General features: G+C 43.7%; 1 protein-coding gene across 4 annotated transcripts in view; it reads left to right on the top strand.

The window, feature by feature from the left end:
• CHRM2 (cholinergic receptor muscarinic 2) overlaps positions 1-21,224 on the top strand; it is a 299,422-nt gene that overhangs the window by 234,845 nt on the left and 43,353 nt on the right. For all 4 annotated transcript variants that reach the window (XM_033959191.1, XM_033959193.1, XM_033959195.1 and 1 more), the window contains one exon: positions 6,170-6,267. The gene's annotated coding sequence lies outside the window, so the exon portion shown is untranslated. The remainder of the gene's footprint in view (positions 1-6,169; positions 6,268-21,224) is intronic.

The raw sequence follows: 21,224 nt of genomic DNA, 5'->3' as shown, positions 1-21,224 counted from the left end.
TTCCCGGCACCTCGCGGGTGAAGACTGAGCAGAAGTATTCATTTAACAGTTGGGCTTTTTCCGAGTCCGTTTCTACATAGTCTCCGTCTGGTTTTCTGAGATGTACTATCCCTCCCGAGTTCTTATTTCTGTCACTGATATACCTAAAGAAAGATTTATCTCCTTTCTGGATGTTCTTTGCTAGGGACTCCTCCATGCGGAATTTGGCCTCCCTAACTGCTGCTTTGATGGCTTTTGACTTGGCCAGATATTCTACTCTAGAGTCCTGTTTCCCTGAGTGTTTGTAAGAGATGAATGTTTTTTTCTTCTCTTTGATGAGGTCCGAGATCTCCGTAGAGAACCACTGTGGCTTGTTGTTCCTACTCCGTTTGCTTACTAATTTAACATAGTGGTTTGTTGCTTCCTGTTTGGTGGCTTTCAAAGTTGACCACATTTCTTCCACGCTGTCAGTTTCTGCTTGGCTTTGTAGCGCCTGGTGAATGAAGTCTCCCATGTCTTGGAAGTTTGTGTCCTTGAATTTGAGGACCTTGGTCAGCGTGGCAGATTTCGTGAAACCTTTCCTGAGATTGAACCATATCATATTGTGGTCACTGTTGGCCAATGTGTCGCCCACCGAGACCTCTGTGACACTTTCTCCATTGGTAAGTATCAGGTCCAATATTGCCTGATCCCTTGTTGGTTCCGATACCAGTTGCCTGAGTCTTGCTCCATTCAAGGAATTTAATAGCTTCCTGCTGCTGCCGGAAGCAGAGGAAAGTGTGACCCAATCCACATCAGGCATGTTGAAGTCACCTACCAATACTGTGTCCCCCCGCAAGGTGATATTCTCTATATCTCCGATTAATTCCATATCTAGGTCATCTTGATGTCTTGGGTGTCTGTATACTACACCAAGATACAGGCATTTGTCCTTCCCTCTGGCCAAATTTACCCAAAGGGATTCCCCAGTGTATTGTACATCTGTGATTCTGGTGACCTTAATGTCATCTTTAGTATATAATGCTACACCACCTCCCATTTGGCCCTCCCTGTCCCGGCGAAGCAAGTTGTAACCTGGTATGACCATGTCCCACCCGTGGGAATCCGTGAACCAGGTCTCCGATATCGCCACCACATCCAGGTCGGCATTCCTCATTTCTGTTTCCAATTCTAGGATCTTGTTTCCCAGACTGTGGGCGTTGACGTACATAGCCCTCCATGTTGTGTGTTTGTTGCATCTCAGTAGGGACATTCCTTCTTTAGCAACTAGGACACCATTAGCATTATTTGCATGTCTCTTACACTCCCTAGACCCAGAGCTACAGCGTGTAGCTGTCCCGGACTCCCCATAACTACAGTGTGCTCCTATCCCAGACTCGGTAATGTGTGCACCCTGTGGGGGTATTCCCGTTTGGGCTACTTGAGCTCCTTTAGTGCAATTTGCAACGTGTGCACTCTCGCTGGACCCAGAATTACAGTGTGTACTCCTCTAGACCCAGAATTGCTATGTGTACTCCCCCTAGTCCCAGAATTGTAATGTGACCCAGAATTATAGTGTTTACTTAGCTCAGTCTCAAAAAAGTATTGGCAGCTTAGCTCGTCAGGTGGGTTGTTTGTGCCCGTACCCTCCCCCAACTTACCTAGTTTAAAGCCCTGTGTAGTAGGCGGGCTAGACGGTGTCCAAAGACGTTCTTCCCCCTCCTGGTCATGTGTAACCCATCTGGTCCCAGCAGTCCTTGCAGTGCCTCTCCGTGGTGCAGGAACCCAAAGTTCATCTCCTTGCACCATCCCTGCAGCCAGTCGTTCGCCCTCCGGACGCGATTCTCCCTGGCACTGCCCTTGCCCCTCACTGGGAGGATCGAGGAGAAGACCACCTGCGCATCCATCCTCCTCAGCTTCTCTCCCAGGGCTCTGAAGTCTTCGGGTATGCTCTCCGGGGTGCACCTGGCAGTATCGTTGTTTCCGACGTGGATGAGAATCATGGGGAAGTGATCTTGGGGCTTGATGAGTCTGCCCAGGCTAGCGGTTACATCCCGGATCCTGGCCCCCAGCAAACAGCAGACCTCTCTTGATTGCAGGTCTGGTCTACAAATTGGTCCCTCGGTGCCCCTTAGCAGTGAATCCCCGATGTCCACCACTCTGCGCTTCCTAGGGGTGGGCTGACTTGTTGACTCTGGAACCGGAACCGTCTGCTGAACCACTTCTTGAACCTCATTGTCAGGACCCTCCTGTAGCAGCTGGTATCTGTTCTTAAGGGGGATATGTGGTGTCGATGTAGAGCTGCCCTGTATGTGAGAGAAAGAAACAGAATGAGATTTTTTGCGTTTTCCTGTGGAGGAAGTCACCAGCTGCCAGAAATCAGCGTCTCCAGTGACTTCCTGAATTCCGACGGTTGGATTCAAGTTTGCAGTTTTGGAAGCTTTGGGTATCTCAAGGATGGTCCTGTCAGGCTCTCGTTCGGTGATCTGAGACAGCTCCTGGATTACTCTGTCGATGAAGGTCTCATTGTCACGGATGCTTCTTAAGCGTTGAATCTCCTCTGTCAGGCTCCTCAGCTCTAGCAGAAGGCTTTCATCTGGCTGATCAATTGGTTCTGTCTGTGTGGAGACTGAAGACATCTTTGAGGGGATGGCCTCGGTCTGTACAGAGACCTCTGCCCTCCGTCCTGGCTTCCCCTCCATCTGTACGAAGACCGTAGCTATCCTCTGGGTACTTTCGGCGACTGAGCTACCTCTCTTGATTGAAGTCTTACTGCTTCTAGTTCTACCTGCCATATACAAAAGTTTTTTTTATTATTTTTGTTTTATATATATATATATATAGTTTAGATATTTGTCAGGATGGGGGCTGTTAGGTGTTGGTCAGAAAGTGTTGAGGTTGGAGGGATAAATTAATTAGTTAGTTCTTGGTCAGGGGGATATAGTATAGTAGTAAGTTAATTGACAGTTAAGGTTGCCTGTTGTTAGTGAGCTAGAGAGGACAGACTGATTTAAATATTATTAAATATTAGAGGATAGAGGATAGCGTGGTCTGCCTCTTGGAATAGAGTGATTGGTGTGGTCCGCCTGTTAAGTGTGCTTGTTGGTTAGGTAGAAGTAGAGAGTTGAAAGTTGAAAGACCTGGGAAAGGGAAAGATTGAAGAAAGACTGAAGTTGATTGGTTAATTAGCTAGTTGTAGGATTTTAGAGACCAGCTAAAGTTGATAGCCCTTCCTTGATGCCCTTCTTGAGGCCCTTCTTGAGGCGCTCTCGCTAAGGCGAGCGCCTTTGCCGCTCGCCTTCGCCACGCGACGAACGGCCGCACGCCGTTGGCTCAAGCCCTTTTATGGGGGAGATCTGCTGTGATGTCAGGGGGTGGGCGGAATTACCACTGCGTCCTGTCCACCTCCTCCTCTGCCTCTGGCGATTTCAGCGCTCCTCTCTGCTCCCCTGCTTTGCCTCCTCCGTCTCCTGTATGTTCCTCTGCTGCTTTTCCGCTCCCTTTCTTTGTCTCCTCCGCTTCACTGTATGCTCTCCGCTCCCTTTCTCCGCCTCCTCCGCTTCTCTGTATGCTCTCCGCCCCTTTCTCCGCCTCCCTGCACACTCTCTGCCTCTTCCTCCACCTCTCTGTATGCACTCCGCTCCTCTCGCCGTATAAAATCATAACTGAGGCTTGTGCTGATGTGATCAGATGGTTTGCGAGGACCGAGTTTGCGGAGACGGGGCGGAAAAAGGGTTTTTAAATTTCAGTCCTAGTAGTTTGCCAGTCCACATTTTTTCCGCCGGTCCATAGGTGTAAAAAGGTTGAAGAACACTGCTTTAGACCATAACGATAAAGTTTTGAAATAAGAATTCTATGAGGGGCAAAGCTGGTTATTACCCCTTGAGGAAGATCTACTTAGACCAGGGATCTCAAAGTCCCTCCTTGAGGGCCGCAATCTAGTCGAGTTTTCAGGATTTCCCCAATGAATATTGTGACAGGGAAGCTCCTGTCCCAGCTAAGAGAACTACTAAACCCAGCAAGCACATAGCCCAGGTCCCTGGAAAACCTGGCATGGAGCCCGGACAGCTGGCTCAGCCAGGAAGGGAAGAGAAAAGGCAGGTCATAGTACAGCCCAAGAGCCAGAGGGGGAGGGCACTGAAAAACAATTATTTCCCCTATTACTCCTTTCCTCAAGCTCAGAAACATGAAACCAACCCAGGAGGGGATGGGGTTAGCACCCGTAGTGTGCAGGTTGAAAAGCCTCAAATAGAAAATCAACTAGAGAAGGAGGGGGACACAGCTGGCTCTGATTATGGCAGCCAATCAACCCAGGGTGTTCCTGGCTTCCATAGGCTGCCTAATCCCCAGCAGGGACGTCTTGCCAGAGGCCAGATCACAAGGAGGGGCAGTGTAGACCCCAGAAGATATGGGGACTGGCCCAGTAATACTCCGGGAGAATGGCTGGGAGTTTATCCTGAAGTAAGTGTTACAGGAGAGCTTCTCTAATTTTACTCATTATGTTGAAATTTTCCCCAAGGATGTTAGATATATATTTGCTTCTAGTACTGCATAGTTTGTTTTCTGTTTTTTTCAGTTTATAGTGCAAAACGTAATATAAAACATAATAAAAAAGTTTAGGGAACAAGCTATAAAATGAATATATGGCAATTCTTAAACAAGCTGGAAATCGTTTTATTTTTTTAGACAACATATAATTATGCTTTTGAATTCATTGCCAAAGGATGTGGTAAAAACAATTAGCATATGGGTTTAAAAAAGGATTGGACAAATTCCTGAAAGAAAAGTCTAAAACTGTTATTAGCAAGGTAAGCTTGAGGGAAGCTATTGCTTATTTCTGGGGATTGGCAGCAGTGGACTCTAATCTACTTTTTGAGATCCTGCTATGTACTTCTGATCTGGACTGGCCACTGTTGAAAACAGGATACTAGGCTTAATGGACCGTTAATGTGACACAATATGGCTGGTTTCCTGATATAACTAAAACATGAGAGATAGATATCTTTGACATTCTACCACTACTGATTCTGAGTAATTTGGTCATTGGATTTGTAAAAGTTGATTTTAATTGTTACATAGCATTCAACTTTTTTTGAACAGTGAATGGTATCATCCGTATCATCATTAGAAGATTAAGGATATCATGAAATGTGATAGAGTGTCTCTAATCTAATTTGGATACCTCAAGATTGCTAACATTGGAAGCCTTGTCTCTTTCTCCTTCTGTAATAAAAGAGAGGTCTATTGGAGCATTCTCTGAAAAACAGATCATCTGAAGGGGTCATACTCCTCTAAGAGACAAAGAAGGGTCAGATAGTAATCTATGTGAGTTATCTCTATCTGACTCAAATTGTTAAAAGTCATAGTTCAAATCTTTATGAATGTACTGAAGCAGAATCAAACCTACAAGGGGAAAGGGATATTAATTAGACAATAAAAAAATCACGGGGTCAATATTCAAAAGCTATTTAATCAGTTAGCCTCAAACAGGCGATATAGCCAGCCAAGAGCTGTTTCTAACTGCTAATTTTCAGAGGCACTTTGGCCCTCTTTTACTGTGGTGAGCTAACCATTTAGCGCGTGCTAAATGCTAACGCGTGCATGTTAGTCTATGGACACATTAACGTTTAGAGTACGTTAATCAGTTAGCGCACCTTAGTAAAAGAGGGGGTTAATTACTTATGGCTGATGAAAATAACTGATTAGCGCCAAAATGAAAACAGACTAGTTTGGAGGTGTTTCAGGAGTGGACTTGGCACTTGGCCAATTAATTCATCAAGTCGCTAGGATCTGAACACAGGTCAAATGGCACCTAACTAACTAACCAGCACTTAACTGGCCAGGTTAACTGCATAAAGAGGACTACATAAAAGTCAGTTCATCTTTATGCAGTAGTCCATAGCTGTAAACTGCTGAATATCACACTTAACCGGCTATGTGTTAGCCAGCTCTAGAAACCCAGAAATTCAATGCCAGTGTCCAGACACGGCCCAGCATTGAATTTCCAAGTTTAATATTGGCAGTGGTCAGCCTATCCCTAATCACTGGCAGTTGAATATTGGGTCCTCTATTTTTTTATACAGCTTTTGAAGAAATTGTAAGAGATATCTCACTTTCTGAGGCTGAACTGCTCTAAATACTGCTAATATTGGTTAACATTGAGCTAACTGTACCAAAGAGTAAAACTGATTTTAATTGGGCTTTATTGTAGATTCCAGTCATATTGACATAGAGAAAAAGGAAGGAGTTGGTGTGCAATTTAGACAAGAAAAACCTAACTGCTAAGGAATTCTTGTGGCTGAAGTAGAGGTAAGTGAAAAACTGTAAAGAACCAATCATGAATCAGAGGGAGCCTCATAGAACATGTTCAGTTTACTCTGTGGATAAAGCCAGAGAAATGAGTCTCTCAGTGCCAGCCATGTATGATTAGAAGAATTTTCCAGGTTTTCCTAGCCGAAGCATATCATAGTGATGCGGATGATTTAAACCTATAGTACATCTAGAACTCAATTTCTTTCTCTTCCATGGAAAAAAACTGCTCTTATGAGCTGTTTAAAGATGGCAAAAGATTTTTTTTTAACATTCTGCTCCATATTTTCTATTTCTTGTTCCTATCTGAATTGTAATATCTTCTCTTAGTTTTATTTTGACAAAATAACAAATATCCAGTATAAGGGTTTCCCAGTTGCTAGTTCTGTAGATATAAGTATCAATGCATGTGGATAGTAGCCCTCTAATTCTACAGATTTGCATGAACAATTTTATGCTTAGTGCACAAAATTGTGCATATATGTTATAGAATTGTGCCAGTTATGCCCATAGCTTAATGTAATAATTAGCTGTTAATTGACCCTAACAATCAATTATTGGTTATAATTGGTATCATAGGAGCCAACTTTTCAAAATTATTGGAGGTGTTGAACCCAATGGAAATTACCTCTCCCTGGACACAGTCAATGAGTCTTTTCAATATTGGGGGTGCTCAAGCACCCACAGAGCTGGCTCCTATGATTGGTGTTAATTAGCATTAATTAGCAGTTATACACAAAACTGCCCTTAGTCAAGATTCTAGAAATTAAGCATGTAAAATCTATGCTTGCAACTGGGGTAGGGGAATGGACTCGGGAGGGGCAAAGACATGTTGGGGCATGCCCAGCATTTAGTGTACATTTTATAGAATATTAGCAATTATGTACCTGACAAGCTAGTGTAAATGCTCGCTTCTAAAGATAGGCACTTGTGTTAGTGTTCTATAATGGTTATATTGAGTGTAATTACCAATATAGAAGTTGTGCTTAAGACTGTATCCCATTGCCTAACTTTGGGTGACCAATTACACTCGTTACTTTTGTCCTACTAATTTCAAGAAAACCTCAATTGTGGAGCTAGAGGATGTCTTGCTGCCCTTAAAGCATACCATAGTTAAGCCTATTCTAAAAATACAAACACACACACACAAAAAAAATAAGATGGATGCTAACATATTAGCCATGTGCAAAGGAAAAGAGCAGAGTATGCCTGGTCCTCTTTATTAGCAACCAATAATAAAATCCATATATAAAGCAGTCTTTGTCAATCATAAAAGCATGTAGCAAATCGTGGACTCGACACTGACCGTGTTTCTACATCAGGAGTTCTAATACTCCCAAAGAGAACTCCAAAGGCGTCGACAGGTGCTTTGTGCCCTGTACACTCATGGATTTAGATTTCATTGTTGGTTTGTCATTTACATTATTAGGACTCCTGATGCAGACATTATAGCCAAAACACGGTCCATGTCAAGTCCACGATTCACTACATGCTTTTATGATTGACAAGACTGCTTTATACATGGATTTTATTATTGGTTGCTAATAAAGAGGGTTTTGAAGACCAGGCACGCTCTGCTCTTTTCCTTTGGACTTGGCTGCTATTTGTTCAGAGGTGACTGTCTCCTTTGTGGTTGCTGCTAACATATTAGCAAAATCTGGGCCTATGTCAATTTCTTCATTTTCCTTAGCTGGATGCTAGAGTCTCATTCTGATTCATATTGGTATTGACACTTGGTTGTTCTGCAGCTTCACCTTCATTCTCAGCACTTAAGATATTTGTGGGTATTGTTTGTAATGAACTCTAATTAGAATTATGAAATTAAAAAAGAATGTCTCCTCAAAACTTATCCCGGTTACAGTTATCTTGTCTATTCTATAGAACAGGATCCTGCATCTTATACTTCATTCACTGAATCCCAACAACATGCCCTCTATGAATCTGTCTTCCAAATTGAAGCACTTCTCAATTATGATATACATCAAGGCAGGGCCGGATTAATGAATAGGTCCAGTAGGCACGTGCCTAGGGCCCGAAATAGTCAGGGGGGCCTGCTGAAGGACGACTTACCAATATGCCAATTTTTTTTTCAGACGGCAATGGGCCCCCCATCCATGGCAATGGGCCCCTCCTTCACGGCAACAGGCCCCCACCCGACAACAATGATGACAACACCGGCTCCCCCCCACCTGCATGGACAGACGGCAACACGGCTTTCTGCCGGCATAAGAACATAAGAAATGCCTCTGCTGGGTCAGATCCGAGGTCCATCGTGCCGAGCAGTCCGCTCACGCGGTGGCTCACGCGGTGACCTGTGCAGTAGTCTTCTATCTATACCCCTCTATCCCTTTTTCCAGTAGGAAATTGTCCAATCCTTTCTTAAACCCCTGTACCGTACTCTGCCCTATCACATCCTCTGGAAGTGCATTCCAGGTGTCCACCACACGTTGGGTAAAAAAGAACTTCCTAGTATTTGTTTTGAATCTGTCTCCTATCAACTTTTCAGAGTGCCCTCTTGTTCTTTTATTATTTGAAAGTTTGAAGAATCTGTCCCTCTCTACTCTCTCTATGCCCTTCATGATCGTATAAGTCTCTATCATATCCCCTCTAAGTCTCCTCTTCTCCAGGGAAAAGAGACCCAGCTTCTCCAATCTCTCAACATATGACAGGTTTTCCATACCTTTTATCAGATGCATCAAAGGCAATACGGCCAAGGCAGCTCCAAGAAGGTCTCACGATGAATGCATCTGCTGGTCCATCTCCCTCCTACATCACTTACTTCTTCCGGCAGACGCAGTCATCACGGGATCTTCATGGAGCTGAGCCAGCCGCGTTGCCATTGATGCCGGCAGAAGGCCGCGTTGCTGTCTGTTGATGCCGGGGGGGGGGGGGGGGGGGGGCCGGTCGGTGTTGTCATCGTTGTTGGGTCAGGGCCATTGCTGGGGGTGTGTTTCCATTGGCGTATGGAAAGGGTGGTGGAGGGAGAGAAAGGGGGCAGATGATGATGGAATTGGTGTGCAGGGAAAGTGGAAAACATAAGGGGGGAAGGATACTGGATGGAATTGGGTTGGAGGGAAAGATTGGGGGCTGATGCTAATGGAAGTGGGGGGAAGGGAGAGGAGAAAGTGAAATGCCAGACCATGGGGGTGTGGTTGTGGGAGAGGGAAGGGAAGAAGAGGAGAGGAGAGAGATGCCAGACCATTGGAGGAGGGAATGGAAGAAGATGTATGCCAGACCAATGGGGGTGAAGGGAAAGATGGAAGGGGGAGGCATACAGTTTCTGGAAGTGGCACAGAAGGACAGAAGATGAAAGAGAGTGACAAGAAGATGAGGAGAGCAGAAACCAGACAAGACAAAGGTAGAAAAAAATGTGGAGGTTTTTTTTTTTTTTTTTTTTGCTTTAGGGGATATGCATCACTGTTTCTGTGGTGTTGCATTGTATGCAGAGTCCAGCTTCTTAGTGGTTTTATTTAACCTTTGTCTACATATTTCTATTTTGTCCCCCCCTTTTACAAAACTGTAGAGTATTTTTTTAGTGCTGGCCATGGCTAAAAAACAAGGGGGGAGAGGTTAATTTGTGATTACATATTCCATACTAGGCAAAGATGTTTTCTGTGTTCTGTTTGTATGAAAGACATGGTTTTTTGTTAGCTTTGACTAGCCTTGTGTGGCGAAATGCATCAAGCATGGTTCTTGGGAGTACCTTGAATTAACCTGATTTGAATTTCCTTATTTTCTGCCAATCTTCTTTTGTTTCACGTTGGATTCTTTGGTGGACTGCTTGCCTTGTTGTTTCGTTGCAAGTTAACATACATGGAGTGGAACATACTAGAGGAGTTACAGATTTGGTTGTTTATACATACATATGGGTTACAATTGGTTGATGTAGAGTGAGGCAGTTGAGAGGCGTTGTAAACTTGGTTATTAATATAGACTTATATTTCAGAAAGTATTACTGTTTTACAAATATTTGAACACTTTTATATATGCATGGAAAGGGTTCAGAGTTAAAGTCCTGGATAAGTAGGTGGGAAGGGAAGGAAGGGGGATTTGTTCAGAGATGTTTGGGGGTTGATAGAAGAAAAACTGTGCACTGGTATGCTAATCTTTGTTTGTTTAACCAAGTCTGTGGCACTCAAAATTATGGGAACTATTTCTGTAAGTTTCTATTACATTTTCTTGGTCTTATTTAATGGTAGTTGAACATCTTTCCCAATCCACACAATTCATAGATTAATTGCTTGGAATTGTCATTTCTATGATGAATACAGTCCTACATTTTCTGTTTCTTTTACCACTATATCCATCTTCCTTGCACTTAGATTTTTATTATAATTTCTCATTCACCATACTTCGTTTAGGGTCACGATCCTAACATATTTCCAGTACAGTGAAGTTGTATACTGTATTTACAAAATTTCAAATGAATGAAATACGCTATCTTGTGTCTTTCTATATAGAGACTTTCTACCATCAGAACTTAACAGCCAGCTTATCTATCCTGGACTGCATTTATCAGTTTATCATCCTTATATTTCAGTTCACCTCTCCTTTACCATTCATGTGTCCAAGTTTGATCTTCATGCCGTTCCTGAAATAACACTTTAAAGAATTAGATTCACAAACAAGGAAAAACAAGTGTCAAATGCACAAATATGGTTGAAAATATAAAGATCTTTTTCTCTTGCTTTGCATATTCTGTTGCTTCCATTCCTGAGTGTACAGCTGGATTCTCACTCTTTTCTCTTGCTTGGAGTATTTGTCCAAGTTTAATGATGGAACTGGATTCTGGACACTTATCTTAAAAATCAATGCTTTTTGTACATTTGAATCCATGGATGCTATTCAATGGGCCTGAATGGTAGCTCTTTGGAGGCAGTTCTATAAAAAGAGTTCCGTTTCATGGGGGCACATCTAAATGGCAGCATCAAATTGTACACATGTATCTTATAAAGGGCACTTAGGTTTGTACATCTTTTAAAGAATAGACATTCTTATTATAACAAATGTTTATGTGAAATACAATGGAGCACCCAATTATTGGCATGGAATGCTGCATCTGCACATGTGCATGTATGGAACATGTGTCTTGATGTCACAGGCACAGGAACATTCACAAACTGGCTTCACTTACATGCTTGGTGAACTGTGGAGCTGCTGCTATCTTCCTTCAGGGCCAGTCTGTTTCTGGGAAAGGACCCACATTGTTCCCTAAACCTGGCAAGAGGAGGGCTCACTTGAGAATGAGGAGGGTTTGGGGAAAGCTGCAGCAGAATTTCAGCAAGGCTGCTGCTGTCCTAAGAGAGGTAAGTGTCAATATACGATCACATCACTTCTCATCTTAAAGAAGCTCACTGGCTACTGATAGCTTACCACATTACTTATAAAGTACTCCTAATAGTAATCAAGATGCTAGCATCTGGCAAACCCCTTTACCTTTCATAATATCTGATCTTCTATAATTCATCACAATCGCTTAGATCAGCACACCAAAACCAATCTCCAGCTATCACAAAATTTTACACAAGCATATCAGGCAATGTTCCTTCATAGTTCAAGGCCCCCAATTGTGGAATTCAAAGGCACTGACTCTACACTTCCAGACATCCTTAGTTAGATTCAAAACTGAACTAAAAACATTCTTATTTCAAGATGCTTTCCATTGATCCCCATGTGTAACCCATCAGAGATGGCCTGGACAATACTGCAGTATACCCCAATACATTACCCAATCTTTCTTTCTATCAGCAATTGTAATTCTCCCCTCCTATCCTCTTTGTCATGTTGGTCTATTTCTCTCTGTTTTCTATCTCCCATGAAGGTTTTTCATAAGGTGGGATAGAAAATCTGAAATAAACTTGAAACTTGAAATGGAGGTCAGAGCTGGGAGGAAAGAGACATATTAAGAACATAAGAACATAAGAAGTTGCCTCCGCTGGGTCAGACCAGAGGTCCATCGTGCCCAGCAGTCCGCACCCGCGGCGGCCCATCAGGCCCATGACCTGTAATGTGATCCTTCTCTAAGCCCTTGATCCCTTTTATCCTTTTATCTATACTCTGTCTAAAACCTATGTCTACCTCTATCTGTATCCTTCAATCCCCCTAGATTTGCAATGAAAGGAAACATGTCTGAAATTGTATCCACACAATTACCCACTTGCAATCACTCCTTATATAATCTGCATGCTGACAATACATGTAGCCCTAAGTGGAAGAGAAATCACAGCTAAGATGTATGCCATCTGCCTGCAGCACTTGCCTGCATCATGCAACTAGCATATATTAGGATACATTGTACAGGAGTGGCAGATGAGGGTGAAAAGAGTGATAGGAGAAACAGTCACCGACCTGCAGGATCAACATGCTATGAGTAGCAAACCCTGCCAGTTGAGGTGGGTAGGGGAAGAAAGGAGATGCTATTAGTATCATAGAGCAACAGAGGGGAGAATAAATGAAAGGGAAGCATACATGTACTGTATATGCTCAAAGAAAAAGTACATATGAGTAGGGCTACTCAGGTCACATTCCATGTAGTGCATGTAGTGCAGGCCCTCTTTGACAGAGGTCACATGAGTATATAGAGCATAAAGGAATCTCTGTGGGATGATAGCAGCTTGACCTCTCTCCCCTTTCTCCTTTTCCATGCAGATTGAGAACCTCAAGAGGACTAGGTACTTGTGCAGTAGAAGACCAGAATATCTTCAGAAGGTTCATGCCCAGATATGGGAGGAAGCAGCTCAGTATCAGTCACTTACATATGCCTCCACATTAAGGGTATCCAGACATGACTGTTATGACTACAGCAGACCCAGCGTTAGCACCAGCAATAACAGCGAGAGCCACAATAGTGAGAGACCACATCCTGTGTATACCAGTTAAAAGCACACACACAGGGTTGATTGTAATCTTCCAAGGGTGACACAGTGGGATAGCCAGTAATCGGTAGAAGGGAGTATGGTTGATATTCATAGTTGTCCCTGCATAGTTTTACCAGGGAAAGACAGGACTACTTCTTAAGCAATTCTGCTTGTCTAGTTAGCTAGACAATCACCGACACTGAATATTGTCAGTGCCTAATAACTACAGGCTCTACCTAGACTCCACCCATGAACTGCCCTGATACTGCCCGGACAGTGCCTTGGCAATCAGAGGAATATTCAGTGATCCTACCCAGTTAAGAGACACTGAATATGTCCTTTTGACTAGCTCAGTATAATTTAACCAAGCAGGAGCCTTTCCTGCCCTGATAAAACATTTTGAATATTGGGCCTATTATCTACAAATGTACACGATACTGTGAAGAGAAAGTCTGCCCTTGTCTTACCAGAAACCGTTTTAGCTGGAAAAGAAGTTCAGACCGACTATAATAGATGACAAGATACTTATATAATATTTGTAGTTTCTCCCTTCTTCATACAGTATGGTCTGATTTAGTGAATGACCACCTTCCGTTGGCCTTCCAACACAACATTACGTTAGTAGTGTTCCTTGATATGTTGGATAGAGAGACAAATGCAAATTGATTGTTTAGTCTTTCAAAAATATACAAAGATTATAGGACATGCTATGATATTACTGTGTAGCATATGTGAAGAGTAAGGCTCTGATTCTATAATAGATGCCTAAAGTTAGGCACCCAGATCAGTGCACCTAGCTAATCCAGGCGTCTAACTTACCCCCTCTTTTACAAACGCATAGCATGGGTTTTAATGCCAGCAGTGGCGGTAACTGCTCCGACACTCATAGGAATTCTATGAGTGTTGGAGCAGTTACTACTGCTGCCGGTGCTAAAACCCACGCTATGCATTCGTAAAAGAGGGGGGGTGGTTTAATTATTTAACCCTTTAATTGGCAGATGGTGAAGCATCTGCTTTACGTAACTTGATGTTGAACAAGAGCAACAGTGCCAAGTAAACAGGTATTTGGAGATGCAGATCTCCCATAAGAGCCATAGGAAACACATGTTGCTTCTGAGCAACAATGCCAAATAAAGGGTTAAAAATGCTTAATCAGCACTGATAATTGGCAATTAGCACATCATAATTGGCTTAAATTAACTGGGTGGTAGGCTTCTAACTCAGTAGGTACCTAGTCCAAGGCACCTACCAGAAAGTGGGTGTGATTAGAGGTAGATTGTGGGTAGATCTAGGGTGGTGTTTTGCATACAGGCACCTAAACTGAACTTAGGTACCAGTATTTAGGCCAAGAAAACCCTGGTATAAATAAGGAGCGCCTAAGTCCAGTTTAGGTGCCACTGAGACTGATTCTATAAATGGCGCCTATTTTAAGATTGACAGGCAATAAGCATCGCATTCCTCAGCGTCTATATTTTAAACGCTGTTTATGGAATTAGGTCCTAAATTTATAATAAAGCAACTAGGATAAGAGGACAAGAAGGTGCCAACTTAGGTGTTATTTTATAAAAAAAATGTAGGCACCTATTTTTCTTTATAAAATACTAGTATATGTGGCAGATATAAATATTTATCATGTGCACTATATACAAAATTTTATTGCTTGCTTTTAAAATTAAACATACACGCACACCAGCCTTTCTCGATAAACTCATTATTCCTTACTCTTCCCCACGGACCCTTAGATCAGCAGACCAGAACTTATTGACTGTCCCCCAATCAAGGAACTTTACTACACCAGAAATACAAACTTTTCCATAACAGCCCCAACTCTATGGAATGCCATGCCATCTCACCTTCGCCAAGAAAATTATCTCAATAAATTCAAAACTAAACTAAAAACTTTCTTATTCCAAGAAGCATTTCATAGCACTTGACAATACCCCTTTTCAACTGCAAATCAGCCCATCAAACGATTTCTGTTGGAGGAAAGTATTTGCAGCTGAGTCACTATTGGGTAGTTTGGCTGCTACTGGAGGTGGCAGTATGAGGAAATTGAAGTCTGCAATCTGGTTTAACCTTGGTGAATAAACCTGCCTTTGTAACATTGGGCTTACCCTGTGATAGGGGAGGGGGAGGGGAGAGAGTGAGAGTCCTGTACAAGTGAAGATCTTAAGCCCTCTATGAAACTAGAGGTGAAGACAATACCCCCTGAAAATCCCCCAGAATAATAGGCCAATAAACACTACTAAAGGTCTAAGATGGCTGAGAATGCTTTGACTAAAGCTGTCAAGCCTTTGCACAATCTGTGAAATCAGCAAGTCAAGCGAAACTTACGCTAAAATGAGCAAGTGAAATGAAACTTATTCTTTTACATGGCAACTGGTGTCACATCTGCTGTAGTGTCATAAGAACAGGGAAGTGAACCTAAGAAGAATGAGGACATATCCTGACCAAGAATACAAAAATACATCATTTGCGAGATATATCCTGGAGTGGGCGGAGCCTTACTGGACCCTTCGCTCAAAATTGCTGCGTTGATATTAAAATGGCATTTGACGGGAATAGGTAGTGGTTTTAGTAAACAGGACACGCGTACGGCATGACACAGATATTATGAACCAATTAATAAACTGATAAATGTAATGATGTTTGTAAGTGACCAATAAAAACTAACAATATGATATGCACCAACGTGGCCTCAGGCTATCAAGAATTGTATAAGAGACAGCCTTTGTGATTATGTAAGTAGGACACACATCCAGGTATACTCAAGCGCTTGAGGCATACTATCTGTCAGCTCTATATGCTGTAAAGATTTGCTCTTGTAACCTATTATTGATTGTTAATAAAATATATATTAATTATAACAGCATATTGAGTTTCTGTGAAGTCAGGTATTGAAGGCCGTAAACAGGTGGCTCTTCACCTGGAAAGCAATTCTGAACATAAATACCTCTCTAACAAATGTGGCAACTCAACTGGTGAGTGAATCTGTAATTTCTAAGCAGGTACAAAGTGAACAGGCTCAGATATTAGAAAAACACACTTCCAAGTTTGAAACTATAGCCACAAAACTAATATTTTTCCTCTTTTATAGTACTGTAGACTTCTTCTCTAGGTCCCATCCCAGTTCCTGACTAGAAGATCATAATTATCTACCTGTGCTTGCTCACCCGACACTTTTGTAACATTTTGGTCGTCGACAGAGTCAATGAACTAAACACGCTGCCTTTGGCGATCTGGAAGTTTTCTGGGTCATCGAAGGCAGAGTGTAAAGTTTACTGATGCTGACAGGGGGTAGATACCCTAGACTTCCAGGGAAAGAAAGAGAAAGGGCTGATAGAGATGCCACACCACAGGAGGAGTGGAAGGGAAAAGAGAGATGTCAGACCACTGAATGGGGAAGAGGGAAGAAGAGAGCGATGTCAGACTAGGGAAGGAAGGAGGAGGGAGGGGAAGAAGGGAATGACAGAGAAATGCCTGACCACAAAGGCAGGAGAAGGGAAAGGAAGGAGGGAAGAGAGATGCCAGGCTATGGGAAGGATAAAGATCCCAGATCATAAGAAGGGAAAAATGGAAAGTCATATGTCAGATCATAGGAGAGGGAAAGAGAGGGAGGAGATGGTACACAGGGATGGAGGGGAAGGGTAGGACATGGTGCACAAGGATGTGAAGGGTGGGGAAGGCAAACGGGTAGTGAGGGAAGAGATGGTGCAAAGGGATGGGAGGAATGGGGAAGGGAAGAAAATGGAAGAAATGCTGTTTTTAGATATATGGGAATAGGGGAGAAGAAAGAGGGAGAAGATAGTACACATGGATATTTGGGAAGTAGAGACATGGAAAAGTATCGTATTTTTAACTTCATTAGATGCACCTGACCTTAAAATACACTCTAGATTTAGAGGAGGAAAACAAGAAAAAAAAACATTTTGAACCAAATTCTCCCTGCCAGGCTCTGCACCCAACCTCACACTCCTTGCCAAGCTCTGCACCCTGTCCCCCCTCCCTGCCAGGCTCTGTATCCTGTCCCCCCTCTGATGGTCTAGTGGTAGGCCAGGACAAGGCAGGCAGGGACAGGGCACAGGGCAGGCAGGCCTAGTGACTGGCAAGCAGATAGGGACAGGAGACAGGGCAGGTAGGTAGGTAGGCAGGTCTCTCCCCTCCCAGGCAGGCAGCAGGAAAGCCCTAGCCTCTCCCTCCTCCCTCCCTATTTTTAATTCAGCAGGGCGGGCGGGCAGGTAAGCAGGCCCCGGCCTCTTCCTCCCAGGCAGGCAGGCAGGCAGCAGGCAGGCCCCAGCCTCTCCTTCCTCCCTCCTCCCTCCCTAACCCCCATGCAGGCAGCAGGCAGGCTCCAGCCTCTCCCTCCTCACCCTCCAGGCAGGCAGCAGGCAGTTCCCTGCCTCTCCTTCCTTCCTCCCTACCCCCAGGCAGGCAGCAGGCAGGTCCCGGCCTTTCCCTCCCCACCCCCCAGGCAGGTGGCAGGCAGGCGGCAAGCAGCAGGCAGGTCCCAGCCCTCTTTCTCCTCCCCCTGCACATACTTTTTTTTTAAAAACTTCTGACACCTCACTCACTGAGAGCAGCATACAAGGGTTGCTGGCTGCCTGGTCCCCGCCACTTCTGCCAAGAACGGCAGACGCGGCTGCCTCCTCTACTGTTCTCTTGCGGCATAACAGCGTACCAGGTTGCCTGCCTGGTCCCACGCCGCTTCCCACGAGTTTAAAAAAAAGGTATGCGTGGGAGGGGAGGGGAGGAGGAAGAGGACTGGCAAGCATGGGAGGGTGGCAGCATTAAAATAAGTTAACGGGGGAGAGGGCGCTTTGAGTATTTGCTCCATTAGATGCACTCTTATTTCTACCCACTTTAGGGGGGGAAAAAGGGCGTCTAATGGAGTGAAAAATGCGGTAGATAGATTTGAGGAGGAAGCAGAAAAATGGAAGAAAGTTAAATGTTAAAAGTTAATGGCAAAGATGGATGTAGGGTAGAAAATGAAGGAGAGAAAAACAGCAATTGGATAAGAAGGCCATGGAAACACAGTTAAGAGCACGTACAGAAGGAAGTGGAACCAGAGACTGGGAAAACATGAGAAGAAAAATAAAATCACCAGACAACAAAGGTAGGAAAAGTGATTTTATTTTCAATTTAGTGACTGAAATGTGTCATTTTTCAGAATTTACATCTGTTGTCCATATTTTGCACACTTCAGGAAGAAATGTATTTTTTTTTATTTCTCTGGTGCTGTACTGCATGCAGAGCCTGGCATCTTAGGGTTACGTTTGTGTATATTAAGAACATAAGAACATAAGAAATGCCTCTGCTGGGTCAGACCCGAGGTCCATCGTGCCCAGCAGTCCGCTCACGTGGCGGCCCAACAGGTCCAGGACCTGTGCAGTAATCTTCTATCTATACCCCTCTATCCCCATTTCCAGTAGGAATTTGTCCAATCCTTTCTTGAACCCCAGTACCGTACTCTGCCTTATAACGTCCTCTGGAAGCGCATTCCAGGTGTCCACCACACGTTGGGTAAAGAAGAACTTCCTAGCATTTGTTTTGAATCTGTCCCTTTTCAACTTTTCCGAATACCCTCTTGTTCTCTTATTTTCCGAAAGTTCGAAGAATCTGTCCCTCTCTACTCTCTCTATGCCCTTCATGATCTGGTAAGTCTCTATCATATCCCCTCTAAGTCTCCTCTTCTCCAGGGAAAAGAGACCCAGCTTCTCCAATCTCTCAGAATATGACAGGTTTTCCATACCTATTATCAGACGTGTTGCTCTCCTTTGAACCCTCTCGACTAACGCCTTATCCTTCTTAATATACGGCGACCAATATTGGACGCAGTACTCCAAATGCGGGCGCACCATCGCCCGATACAACAGCAGGATAATTTCTTTCGTTCTGGCTGTAATACCCTTTTTGATTATACCAAGCATTCTTTTTTTTTTTTTTTTTTTTAGTTCAATGATTTTATTGAATATTATAGGAATTAAATCATTGAACTAAAATACCAAGCATTCTATTCGCTCTCTTAGCGGCCGCTGCACACTGTGCCGACGGCTTCATTGTCATGTCCACCATTACCTCCAAGTCCCTTTCTTGGGTACTCTTATTCAATAACATCCCTCCCATTGTATAGTTGTACCTCGAGTTTCTGCTCCCCACATGTAATACTTTACATTTTTCAATGTTGAACTTCATCTGCCATTTCGCCGCCCATTCTTCTAATTTGTTCAAGTCCCTTTGCAACTTTTCGCAGTCCTCTGTAGTCCGAGCTCCATTAAATAGTTTGGTGTCGTCCGCAAATTTTATTATCTCGCACTTCGTTCCTGTTTCTAGATCATTTATGAAGATATTAAATAGCAGCGGCCCGAGCACCGAGCCCTGCGGGACACCACTCGTGACCCTCCTCCAGTCGGAGTAGTGACCCTTCACTCCTACCCTTTGTTTTCTACCCTCCAACCAGTTTCTGATCCATCTATGTACGTCTCCTTCCACCCCATGGTTCTTCAGTTTCCGGAGTAGACGTTCATGGGGCACCTTGTCAAAGGCTTTTTGGAAATCTAGATATATGATGTCTATGGGGTCTCCTTTGTCCATCCGTTTGTTGATCCCTTCGAAGAAGTGCAATAAGTTCGTTAGGCACGATCTTCCCTTGCAGAAACCATGCTGGCTGGTTATCAGAAGTTCATGTTTTTCAAAATGTTGATCGATGTTTTCTTTTATCAGTGCTTCTGCCATTTTCCCCGGAACCGAAGTCAAGCTCACCGGCCTGTAGTTTCCCGGGTCACCTCTTGGTCCCTTTTTAAAGATGGGCGTAACGTTGGCTATCTTCCAATCTTCCGGGATCTCGCCTGTTTTCAGGGATAAGTTGCAAATTTGCTGCAGTAGTTCTGCTATCTCCTCCTTTAATTCCTTCAGAACCCTTGGATGTATGCCATCCGGACCCGGGGATTTGTCAGTTTTTAGTTTTTCTATCTGCCTACGAACGTCCTCAAGGCTCACTTCTATGGATGTTAATTTTTCTGCCTGACTTCCGTTGAAGAATTTCTCAGGTTCCGGTATGTTGGACGTGTTTTCGTTTGTAAATACAGTCGAGAAGAACATGTTAAGCCTTTCTGCCACTACCTTCTCCTCCTTCACCACTCCCTTCCTGTCTCCGTCGTCCAGCGGTCCCACTTCCTCTCTAGCCGGCTGCTTCCCTTTAACATATCTGAAGAATGGTTTGAAATTTCTTGCTTCCCTGGCTAGCCTCTCTTCATACTCTCTTTTGGCCTTCCGAACCTCACGGTGACATTCTTTTTGATGTTTCTTGTGCTCTTTCCAGTTCCCCTCAGTTTTGTCTTTTTTCCATTTCTTGAATGATTTTTTCTTATTGCCTATCGCTTCCTTCACTGTTTTGGTTATCCACGCCGGGTCTTTTGTTCGATTCTTTTTACACCCCTTCCTGAATCTGGGGATATACAGATTTTGCGCCTCGCTCACCATGTCCCTGAAGAAGGACCAGGCATGATTTACCGTTAGCCATGTTTAGGAAGTGTTCCTAAGTTTCTTCCTTACCAATTCCCTCATTGCTTCGTAGTTTCCTTTCCTGAAGTTAAAAGTTGTCGCAATGGATCTCTTGCCTTTTGACACTCCTACCTCAACCTTGAACTTGATCATATTATGATCGCTGTTTCCCAACGGTCCCACTACTTCTACTTCCTTTGCAGGTCCCCTTAACCCATTTAGGATTAGATCCAGAGTGGCATTTCCTCTCGTTGGTTCTCTAACAAGCTGTTCCATGAAACAATCCTGTGTAGCTTCCAGGAATTTTGTCTCCCTAGCGCATTTCGAGCTTCCAAGCCTCCAGTCTATCCCAGGGTAGTTGAAGTCTCCCATAATAACCGTCTTGCTGCTTTTGCATTCACGCTTCATCTCGGCTTCCATTTCCTTGTCGATATCTCTGGTTTGCCCCGGTGGGCGATAAAATAGGCCCATCTTTATTTCAGGCCCTTTCCTTCCCGGTATTTTAACCCATAGAGATTCCGGCTTGCTGGCCGTCTCTGCTGTGTCCATTTGTGTGGATTGTATGCTTTCTTTTATGTATAGGGCTATTCCACCTCCTTT

This window comes from Geotrypetes seraphini, chromosome 9 (assembly GCF_902459505.1).
Source record: "Geotrypetes seraphini chromosome 9, aGeoSer1.1, whole genome shotgun sequence".
In the NCBI taxonomy this organism is placed as follows: Eukaryota; Metazoa; Chordata; class Amphibia; order Gymnophiona; family Dermophiidae; genus Geotrypetes; species Geotrypetes seraphini.
Note: the sequence above shows the minus strand (reverse complement) of the source record. Positions and strands in the feature narration are given on the sequence as shown.